The following is an 11,573-nucleotide window of genomic DNA, read 5'->3' as shown; positions in this document are numbered from 1 at the left end:
TTAGAACAAAGATCAGAATCAGTAAAATAAAAAAAATTAAAATAGAGAAAAAAATCAGAACAGGTGATGAATAAGCCAAATGGTTCCAACCGGACCTATTCAAATAAGCTACTGATTTATATTGAAAACTGGGAAATGGATAAAGGACTGGACCCCAGCAAGCACTTTTGCCATTTCCTACGTAATTTTCATGCATGTAAAACAATTACACCAGCATATATATTAGGCAGCTACTATAGACAGAAAATCAAATACACAGAAAACTGGATAGAGGAAAGAAGCAAGTTATATCACATTTGAGAAATAATACATTTTCAATGACTCCAAGCTTTTCTCAAAACAAAAATACATATTTTTAAGACTGATATTCTTCTGGTGATGCCATATGGCAGTGAAACATGGAATAGCATTAACTTCAGAGAGTTTAAATTAGAGCAAGAGAGAGACATGTGATTGGTTAAGATAGACTGCAGGATATTGCCAATATGACATGCATAAGAAATAAAAATCGGTATCATCCATTCTACATTTACTTCCAAAGTTTACCTCTACTTTGAGAAAACACTACAGAAAAATTTGGAATTACAACGTAGATGCATTAGGGGCTTATTATTTACATCAGAAAAGGTCCCTCCCTTTACAAAAGAAATCACAGTTTTCCTTTAACAATATACTTTATTATTTAATTTTTAAATTGTTTCATACATATTGTTTCATATACTTGTTTCAAACCATAGTTTCAAAAGGAAACAGTTATTATATAAAGCATATATATTAATAACCCAAGTAATTGAAAACAGTGTTCAAAAGACTTTAAAGTAGGAGGTGGGAGGAATCTTCCATAGTATGTTAGTAAGAAAGTAATAGTTTCATTTTGAGTACTTCTATTTTCAGAATAAGCAACCTGAGGTATAAAGCAATTATTCCTCAAATTTTGTTTTCCAGGTTTTTTTTATTATTACAAAAACCCCTTTCAAAAACAACAAAAATTTGTTGTGAACACTTAGCATAATTTTTATACTGATCATAATGTTCTGCAGTTCTTTTCTGCTTAAAGTGCTATAAAAATTAGCAAATATCTCTTGAATCATCATCACGAACATTCGAGGGGCTCACAAACTTTTTTTTTTGGCTTTTTGGTGAAGCAATCAGGGTTAAGTGACTTACCCAGGGTCACACAGCTAGTAAGTGTCAAATGTCTGAGGCCAGATTTGAACCTGGGGCCTCCTGATTCCAGGGCTGGTACACTATCCACTGTACCACCTAGCTGTCCCCCTCAAATGGTTCATAAACTTCTAAAAGAAAACTACTACCCTAATCCATGTGGTTTGGCCCTTGAGACAACAACCAACTCTATTTCAATTTAAATAAATTTCTCTGATATTCTCAAAAGAGAGATTATAAACATTATTAGTTGAGAGTACATTTATTTTGATAAAAGAGCTAGGTCCGATACATGATAAATAATGATTTTCAGGTGATGTACAACCACCAGGTGCTTGTGATAGCCATTTACTGGGGAATATCACATTCACCCTGGCTGTCTTTGCATGTGTCCAAGTACCAAAAGTGCCCTATGTCACAATCAGTATGGTTACTAGAGCCACAGCAATTGGTTCCTCATCTGCACCCCTCTGATTTCCAGAGGGAAGTGAATTTGGGATCATCTCAAGTAGGATCTGGCTTTGAGCTCTGACCTACTAGTGAAGCCCTACTCCTTCCTGACCTGGCTATTTTGTAGCACATGTGAATTTCTTGACCTTGGGATAAGGTAGCTGGATCTCCATAGAAGTAGATACATGCTTGAATTCATCATTTACATTTAAGTAACACATTAAGAAGTAAAAAGCTTGCTATTCCAACCTAAATATGCTAACCCAAGCCCCAAAAATTCACACAGACTTACAACCATTTTGAAGCTAGAAATTTTAAGGAATCTATGGTTTTCTTTTTTTTCCAGTTCCTCACTGCTGTTTCCCTTTGATTAGGCAAAAAGCTTATGATCAGCACTTGGTTTACTAGACAAAGAGGAAAAAATTCTCAAAAAACCAATTGTGGAAATCATGTGATGGTAAATGGACTGGGGATAGAGGAAGGGGACCTTGAGGAAAAGTACCTCCTGCTTCAATGACAAGAGATAGCCTTCATACCAGACGTCTTGACCAGGGGATGTTAGATCTTTTCTGGCTACAGCCAGGTGAATGTAACAAGGTGAATGTACTTAGCTACAAGCCCCCAAATGAAAATGACTGCTGCTACCATCAGCTCACTTTTTACCCTTGAACTTAGCTACATCTCTCTCATCACTTCCTACGGATACTTCAGCCATATATCTCCTGCCATGTACAGGAGAATAAGGGAATGGAAAGAAATAATGGGATTGTTGCTACACTTAAACACATAAAACATTAATTTGGAAAAACACAGGAATACCATGAGCTATCCTTCCTAATAGGGTTTTCTTTGGCATGCTGTTTATCCTTTTTGATTGATTTCCCCAGCTGTAAAACTGATATAAAATGTGTTAACATTACATTAATGTGAGAAGAACTGATTTGCCGAAAGCTGAAGCATTACATTTTAATGACAGGAAATTCTCTTTACTCTGAATTGGGAAGATTCCCAGAACAAAAGACTCTCAATTATTTTTGAAAGTGGGAAATATGTCTACATTGATTGGGCTAATGTTATGGTAATCACCAAGTCTGCAGCAAATTGATTATACAGTGGAGCACTTGAGTTTTACTGCAAGGAAGTCCGCAAACTAGACCTGCATCTCTGCCTCTTCCAGCAGCAAAAATATCGACCTCATAAATCATCCTATTTTTGTTTCCATTATGAATCAGTGAACTCTTGGTGAATTGAATGGAATTCTTATCCATCCTGTCTAAAAAGTCAGTTTGTCAACTAACATTCAAGAAAACGAGTTTATTGAATTTGGCATTTGGGAGAGATTTTCTACTCCACCTCCACTTCACTTCTGAGATGAGGAAATGGAAGAATCATTTTCAGCATCATGTAGGGGAAATATAAGAGGTCTTCTGCTAGATGGAGTAATCTAGAAAGGCTTCGTGGAGAAGGTGGTATGTGAGCTAAGTTGTAAAGGAAAGGAAGGATTTGAGCAGATAGAGATACACATGGACTCTTTGCTGGACCAAAGGAGTTGCCTATGCAAGAGGAAGCAAGAGGAAGCAGCATGGCATCAAGGGCTAGGCAGTCTATCGATTTAGATGGAACACTATGTGAGGAGTGGTGGTTAGAAATGGAGCTAGGTCGTGGAGGGCCTCAAAGTCTATGTTAAGAAGTTTACATTTGGAAGAGCCAAGATGGCAGAGGAGAGGCATCAACCCAGATGAACTTTCCTGACGTTCCTATATAAACAACTTTAAAATAATGCCACAAATCAAATGTTGGAGTAGCAGAGCTAATGAAAGTTTGGGGGTGAAACATTTCTCAAGCCTTAGACAGATTAGGAAGTCAGCAGGAAAGGTCTGTAACACGGGAGTGGTCGCTGGCCCAGAGTATATGTGGCAGCAGTAACAGCTAGAGGTCCTAGAGGCAGCTTCATTGTGCTTTTCTGGGTAAAGACCAGAGCTCAGCAGGGGAGGGGAACCTGTGGCCTCAAAGCCACATGTGGCCCTCTGGGTCCTCCAGTGTGGCCCTTTAACTGAATCCAAACTTCACAAAACCAAATCCCCTTCACAACATGATTTGTTTTGTAAAACTTAGGCTTGGTCAAAAGACCATACCCCAAGACCAAGAAGGCAGGCCACGAGAACAGTGAGGACATCTCTACATGGATCACTTACCTTAGAAACATTGAAACTTTGCAACCCCCAAGAAGTAGCTCTGAAAAAAGCAGCACAAAAAAATCCTGAAGCTCGGAATAGTACCTCCCACCTCAAAGTGAAAACAGCTCAGTTTTAACACAAAGTCCAGAAATAGGCTGGAAAAAATGAGCAAACAAACAAACAAACAAAAAAGAACTTGACTATAAAAAGCTATTACGGTCCAGAAGCACAAGGAAGGGGAGTCACCGTGGTTTCCTGCTTCAACGATAGTCGAAGCTTGATTTCTGGCAGGAGCTGCCCTTAGTCACCTCTCCACTTTCACCTCCACTAGCCAACATTTCTTCAGTCCTCCAATTGGAGCAGCAGCAGCCCCAGAGAGCCGATACCCACCACCCCAGCCTCAGCTGCAGCCACCTCCTCCAGCCTCCTCCTCCTCTTTGCCACCTCTACCATCTCTACTGCCATGACAACCTTCTCCCTTCTCAGGTGTGATAGAACTACCACCAGGACTCGGAGGTCACCATCAACTGGCAGACCATCCTGGAGCTCTACACCTCTTACATTTACCTGTCCATGCCTTACTACTTCAACCAAGATTATGTGACATTGAAAACTTTTGCCAAGTATTTCCTACACCAATCCCATAAGGACAGGGAGCATGCTGAGAAGCTGATGAAATTCCAAAACCAGCAAGGCTGGATCTTCCTACAAGACATCAAGACCGAGATGACTGAGAGAGCGGGCAGAATGCAACAGGGCGTGCTCTGCACTTGGAAAAAATGTCAATCAATCGCTAGTGGAACTGTACAAGCTGGCAACTGACAAGAATGACCCCCATTTACATAATTTCATCAAAACCCACTACTTGGATGAACAGGTAAAGTCCATCAAACAATTGGGTGATCATGCAACCAACCTGTGCAAAATGGGGGCTCCTGATTCTGGCAGGGTGGAATATCTTTTTGACAAGCATACCTTTGGATACAGTGACAATGAGAGCTAAGTCATACCTGGCATCCCCCATACTTGGGAACTGTGAGCATGACTCTTACTGTCTTTCAGTGCATGCATGTTTTGATTACCTGATCTTTTCATAATCTGTACCAAAAAACTACCACCATTTACATCCCAATAAAGGGACTTGGTACTGATGAGGAAAAAAAAAGTTACCTTGGTGGCAGGGAAGACCAAGACACAAATTTAGAAGACAACAATATGAAAACAGCTATAAGCAAAGCTTCTAAGAAAAAAAAAATTCTAATTGGACACAAGACCAACAAGAATTCCTGGAAAAGTTAAAGAAAGAGATAAGAGTGGTAGAGGGAAAAATTATAAAACAAATGAGAGTGATGCAAGAAAATTATGAAAATAAAACTAATGACTTGGTAAAAAAAAATCACCAAAATACTGAAGAAAATGACACCTTAAAAAAAAAAAAACAGAATTGGCCTAGTGGCAAAAGAGACACAAAAATTCAGTGAACAAAAGAACTCCTTAAAAAGCAATGGAAAAAGATACACAAAAACTCACTGAAGAACATATTTTTTTAAAAAAATAGAATTAGACAAGTAGGAGCTAATGACTCCATTAAATATCAATAAACAACAAAACAAAGTTAATAGAATGAAAAATTATTTTAAAATGTGAACTATCTCATCAAAAAGAAAAAACTGATCTAACAATAGATCAAGGAGAGATAACTTAAGAATTATTTGATTACCTGAAAGCCAGTAACCAAAAAAAAAAAGCCTAGGCATCATATTTCAAGAAATTATAATAAAAAAACTGCCCCAATCTCTTAGGTCAGAAGGTAAAATAGAAATTGAAAGAATATTCCAATCACCTTCTGAAAGAGATCCTAAAATGAAAACTCCTAGGAATGTTATAGCCAAATTCCAGAGATATCACGTCAAGGAGAAAATATTTCAAGCAACCAAAAAGAAACAATTCAAATATAATGGAGCCACAGTCAAGATCAAACATTATTTAGCAACTTCCAAGTAAAAGATGTGAAGGGCTTGGAAGGATATTCTGGAAGACAAAGGCAATATAGTTATACCAGTATAATCTACCCACCAAAAGTTAGTATAATCCTTCAGGAGAAAAGATTAATAAAATCAGTAAAAGAATGAAATAGAGGACTTTCAAGCATTCCTGTTGAAAAGACTGTAGAGCTGCTTTTTGTAGTGGCAAAGAATTGGAAATTGAGAGGATGCCCATCAATTGGGGAATGACTGAGCAAGTTGTGGTATAAGAATGTAATGGAATACTATTGTGCTATAAGAAATGATGAACAGACTGACTTCAGAAAAGCCTGGAAAGACTTATATGGTCTGATGCTGAGTGAAGTGAGCAGAACCAAGAGGACTTTGTACACAATAACAGCCACATTATGCAATGACTAATATTGTTGAACTGAACCCTTCTCAGCATTGCAAGGATCTAAGACATCTCCAAAGGCCTTGGGATGGAAAATGCTGTCCACATCCAAAGAAGGAACTATGGAAGTTGAATCGCTATCACTTATTTTTACCTTCTGTTGAGTTTTGTTTCATCTTTCTGATGGTTCCTCCTATTGGTTTTAATTTTTGCTTACAACTTCACTAATGTGAAAATATGTTTAATGGGTATGTAAATGTAAAGCCTATATCAGATCATGTGCTGTCTTGGGGAGGGTGGGGGGGGAAGAGGGAGAAAAATTTTCAACTCAAAAGCATATGGAAGTTATTGTTGATAAATCAAAATAAATTAATAATTTTTCAAAAGAAGAAAAAAAAGAAAAGACTAGAGCTGAATTGAAAATTTGACATTCAAACAGAAGACTCAAGAGAATTATAAAAAAGTAAACATGAAAGAAAAATTGTAAGGGACTCAATAAGGTTAAACATTTTATATTCCTGTATGGAAAGATTATACATGTAGCCCCAAGATCTTTATCATTATTAGGGCAGTTAGAAGGAGCCTGCATAGACAGAGACCATGAATGTGAGTCAACTCTGCTAGAATGATCTCAACAAAAATGAGAGGGGAATGAGAAAGAGGAATGCACTGGGAAAAGGGGAAGGGAGATGGAGAATGGAGAAAATTTTCTCACATAAAGGAGGCACACAAGAAAGCATTTTTTACATTGGACAGAGAACTGGGTTGGTGGTGGTGGGCAATTATTTCTTAATTGGTTCAAAAATGGAAAAATATATCTACACATTCAGTTGAGTATAGAAATACATTTTTGCTCAAAAGGAAAATAGGAGAGGAAGGAGATAAGAGTATGGGTTTGGGGGAAGACGAAAGGAAGGGCAGATTAAGGGAGTGATAGAAGCAAAACAGATTTTTGAGGAGAGACAGGATGACTGAGAGAGAGAGAGAGAGAGAGAGAGAGAGAGAGAGAGAGAGAGAGACAGAGACAGAGACAGAGACAGACAGAGACAGAGACAGAGAAGGACAGAGAGAGACAAAGGCAGACAGAGAGACTGAGAGAGACCCAAAAGAAGGATAAACAGAAGAAAATGGGATGGTGGAAAACACACAGTTAGTAATTATAACTGTGAATGTGAATAGGATGAGCTCACCCATAAAATGGATAGCAGAATAGATTACAAACTAGAATCCAACAATATGTTGTTTAAAAGAGACACACTTAAAATAGAAAGGCAAACATAGGGATAAAATAAGGGGCCAGAGAAGAATCTGTTACTCTTTAGCTGAAGTAAAAAAAGCAGGGGCAGCAATTATGATCTCAGACAAAACAAAAACAAAAACACACCTAACTAAAAGATAATCAGGGAAACTATGTTTTGCTAAAAGATGACACAGACAATGAAGTAATATAAAAATTTATATCACATTTCTCTGAGAAAGACTTCATCTCTCAAACAGATGAGCAACTGAGTCAAATTTGTAAGAACACAAGTCATTTCTCAATTGACAAATGGTCAGAGGTTATGAACAGGCAGTTTTCAGAAGAAGAAAACAAAGCTAACTTTAGTCATATGAATGCTCTAAATTACTGATGATTATAAAAATGCAAACTAAAACAACTCTGAAGTACCACCTCATACCTAACAGAAATGACAAATGCTGGAGGAGATGGAGGAAAATATGGACGCTATTAAACTGTTGGTAGAGTTGTAAACTAGTCCAACCATTCCTGAAAGCAATTTAGGACTATATACAAAGGCCTGTACAACACTTTGATTCAACAATATGACTACTAGATCTCTACCCTTAAGAGATACAAGGAAAAGGTCCTATATGTACAAAAATATAGCATCTCTTTTTGTGGTGGCAAAGTACTGGCTGAACACCTTGCGGCATCTGATTTTGATGGAGTAAGATTGTGCTATAAGAAATGACAAAAGGGATAATTTCAGAAAAAAATGGGAAGACTTATATAAACTGATGCAAAATAAAATGAACAGAACCAGGAGAACACTGTGCACAGTGATAACAATATTGTAAGAATGATCAACTGTGAAAGACAACTACTCTGATCAATACAATGATCCAAGACAATTCTAAAGGACTCATGATGGAAAAATTCTAAACACCTCCAGAGAGAGAACTGATAAAGTCTGAATGCAGATTAAAGTACATTTTTTCCCTTTTTAAATTTTTCTTATTTTTCCTTTGATATGACTAATATGAAAATGTGTTTTGCATGATTTCACATGTAAAATACTGTGTTGCTTACCTTCTTGAAGTGGGGGAAGGGACAGAGAGACTATGAAACTCAAAAAATTTTAAAGAATGTTAAATGTAAACAATGATTTGAAAAAAAGTTTATGTTCTATTCATTAGGCAAAGAGGGGCCACTGACAACTTGTGAAGTTGAGAATAGAATGGTCAGATCTTTGCGTTAGTAAGATGATGCAGATTGCATTGCGAAAGGGTAGACTGAAGAAGGTAGAAATTACAGGAAATGACACTTATTAGAAAGGTATTATAATAGTCCATTCAAAAAAGGATAAAGGCCTGAGCTATGGTGGTGACATGGGGAAAACACGGCATAGGAGACTGCAAACATACTGCAGCTACATATGGAAGGCTTACAAAGTTAAGTATTTGTGTTAAAAAAATGCTGAGCTTGCAAAACTTTTAAGAGAAGTAAGCAAACACTTTCCAATTGTAGTTAATTTGAAGACTTTAAAATTTAAATAAAGCTAGAACTGGGGAAGTGCATCAGAGCCAAGTCCCATTAATAGACCTTAGTGCAAAGATAGTTTAAAGTGATTCTGTCAAATGCTTCTTTGGAATTCTATTTTTTAAAAATCATCATTCATTATGCCCTCTGAGCATTCTGTAAATAATATTTCTTTCCCTAATGCACAGTGTGCTAGTGTTCTCATTACATAGTCATTGACTTCTCTATGTATTTATAGACCCAGAATGAAAACAATTCTTTTAGTTTTGGTTTAATTTTTCTGAAACTTATCTGAAGAGATTATATATATATATATATATATATATATGTATGTATATGTATGTGTGTGTGTATGTATATATAATAAATTAGAATTTTTCTTTATTAGATTTTTCTTTCATGTTTACTTTTTTATGATTCTTTTGAGTCTTCTGCTTGAATGTCAAATTTTCAATTCAGCTCTAGTCTTTTCAACAGGAATGCTTGAAAGTTCTTTATTTCATTTTATTCTTTTACTGATTTTATTAATCTTTTCTCCTGAAGGATTATTCTAACTTTTGGTGGGTAGGTTATACTGGGTTATAAACATATTGCCTTTGTCTTCTAGAATATCCTTCCAAGCCCTTCACATCTTTTACTTGGAAGCTGCTAAATAATGTTTGATTTTGACTGTGGCTCCATTATGTTTAAATTGTTTCTTTTTGGCTGCTTGAAATACACACACACACACACACACACACACACACACACACACACATATATGTATATGTATGTATATATATATATAGTATGTATATATTATAAATAAATATATATAAATATAACTTTACTCTAGAATTTGATTAAAATTGGTAGTATATTCAAATAATGAAGATTACAATAATAATCTTCAACAACAAGGATTAACTTGATGTTTTACCATTTACAAAGCACTTTCCTCCCATTATCTCCCCCCATTTAAGAGATGAGAAAATTGAAAGACAAAAAAGGAGCCAAAATCAAGAAACTCATGTTCAAGTCCACCCTCTAAAACATGCTGGCTGCATAACCCTAGGGAAGTTTCCAAATTTTTCAGTGTCTTGGGCATCTGTCTGAAATATAAGCTTCAAACCACTTTCCAATTTACATTGTTGGAGGAATTTCCGTTCCCTACATCCAAGGAAGCATATCTCTGGAGAATTATCATTATCATTATAATTGTTAGACAGGTTAAGCAGCCGACTCATGGCCAATAGGTGTCAGAGCCAAGATTGAACCAACACTGTCATTTTCAGATGGAAAAGCCAACATTTGGCCTCATATGTATTGTTGTTATGGGGGGTGAGAGGGGACATCTAAATCCTACATTCTTTACATTGCACCATGCCACCTTATTCAAAGGAACTAGATTCAAACCTCAGCTGTATTACTTTTTTATCAAGTATAAAGTAGGATAAACTGCTTTAACTCTCTGATCCTCTATTTTCTCACCTTTAGAGTAAGGGGGTTGGATTAAATGTCTCTAACATCCATCCCAGTTCTAAATTCTAGGCAATCAATACACATTTATTAAGTGCTTACTATGTTAAATGCTGGGGATAGAACAAGAATGAAAACATAGTCCCTGACCTGAAGGAATCCTATGATCCTAACTAGAATCCCTTTGAAAAAAAAAAGTAAAATTAGGATCAATATGTCTCCATCTTTTGTTTAGAGTGCTTAATGGAGCTCAGATGGATCAATTAATTTCTATTTATTAAGGGCCTACTATGTGCCAAGCACTGTTCTAAGTGCTGAAAGATCTGTTCTTTCTTCTTTTTCCCTCTAGACTCTCAAGAGACAAAATAATCTATTAAACTGACAGCCATTCACCAGGAAAGTCACCAAGGCACAAAAAATGTAGTAAGAGATTAACTGCCCACAAAGGGAGTATCATGTGAACTTCATGGACCATTTTAAGTCTCATTCACAAGAAACTGCTGCTTCCTATCAAATTCAAATGCAGAGCTAAAACATAGAAAATTTCCTCTGCCTCTTTCCAGAAGCTAGTCCAACGGCTAGACATGTTGTCCAAGCTTAACAGATGTATGCCAATCGGTGACATATTTTCCACATCCATTTTTGCTCCAACATTTATGAATATTTTCAAAGACTCTCTGGCTTGTTCATTCTAGGTCCTTGGTCCACTTTTGCCCATTCATCACATTTATTACCAGATGCATTTAATTGAATTATGCAAAGAAGATGACAGGCTTCCTGGCAGCTAGAGGAATGGTACCTGATCCAAAGCTCTTTAAAATTCAAAACTCACTTTAAAATTTAAAATAAAGCTTGCTGATGTCACTGATATGCACTGCAGTTTGTGATTTATGAACTTAGGAAAGGCAAATTAAGGAGACAGCAAACCCTGAATAGTACCTGGGGGTAAAGTGAGGTAAATGAGTATGTATATGTGGATTTATGTATGTATACATGTTTATATATGTGAATATATATATATATATATATATATATGTGTGTGTGTGTGTGTGTGTATGTGTGTGTATGTATGCATATTGTATAGGCAGGAATTTAGGTATGGATATATATGTATGTATGTATATATATACATATGTGTATGTATATACACATACATGTATTGTGTATATACACATATATGTGTA

General features: G+C 36.3%; 1 pseudogene; it reads left to right on the top strand.

Moving 5' to 3' along the window:
- Nucleotides 1-1,456: 1,456 nt before the first annotated feature.
- On the top strand, nucleotides 1,457-4,794 carry LOC110210204 (ferritin heavy chain pseudogene; annotated as a pseudogene).
- Nucleotides 4,795-11,573: the final 6,779 nt, after the last annotated feature.

This window comes from Phascolarctos cinereus, unplaced genomic scaffold (genome assembly GCF_003287225.1).
Source record: "Phascolarctos cinereus isolate Bilbo 61053 unplaced genomic scaffold, phaCin_HiC Scaffold_7;HRSCAF=346, whole genome shotgun sequence".
Taxonomy (NCBI): domain Eukaryota; kingdom Metazoa; phylum Chordata; class Mammalia; order Diprotodontia; family Phascolarctidae; genus Phascolarctos; species Phascolarctos cinereus.
The sequence above is the reverse complement of the archived record's forward strand: the minus strand, read 5'-3'. Positions and strand labels throughout refer to the sequence as shown.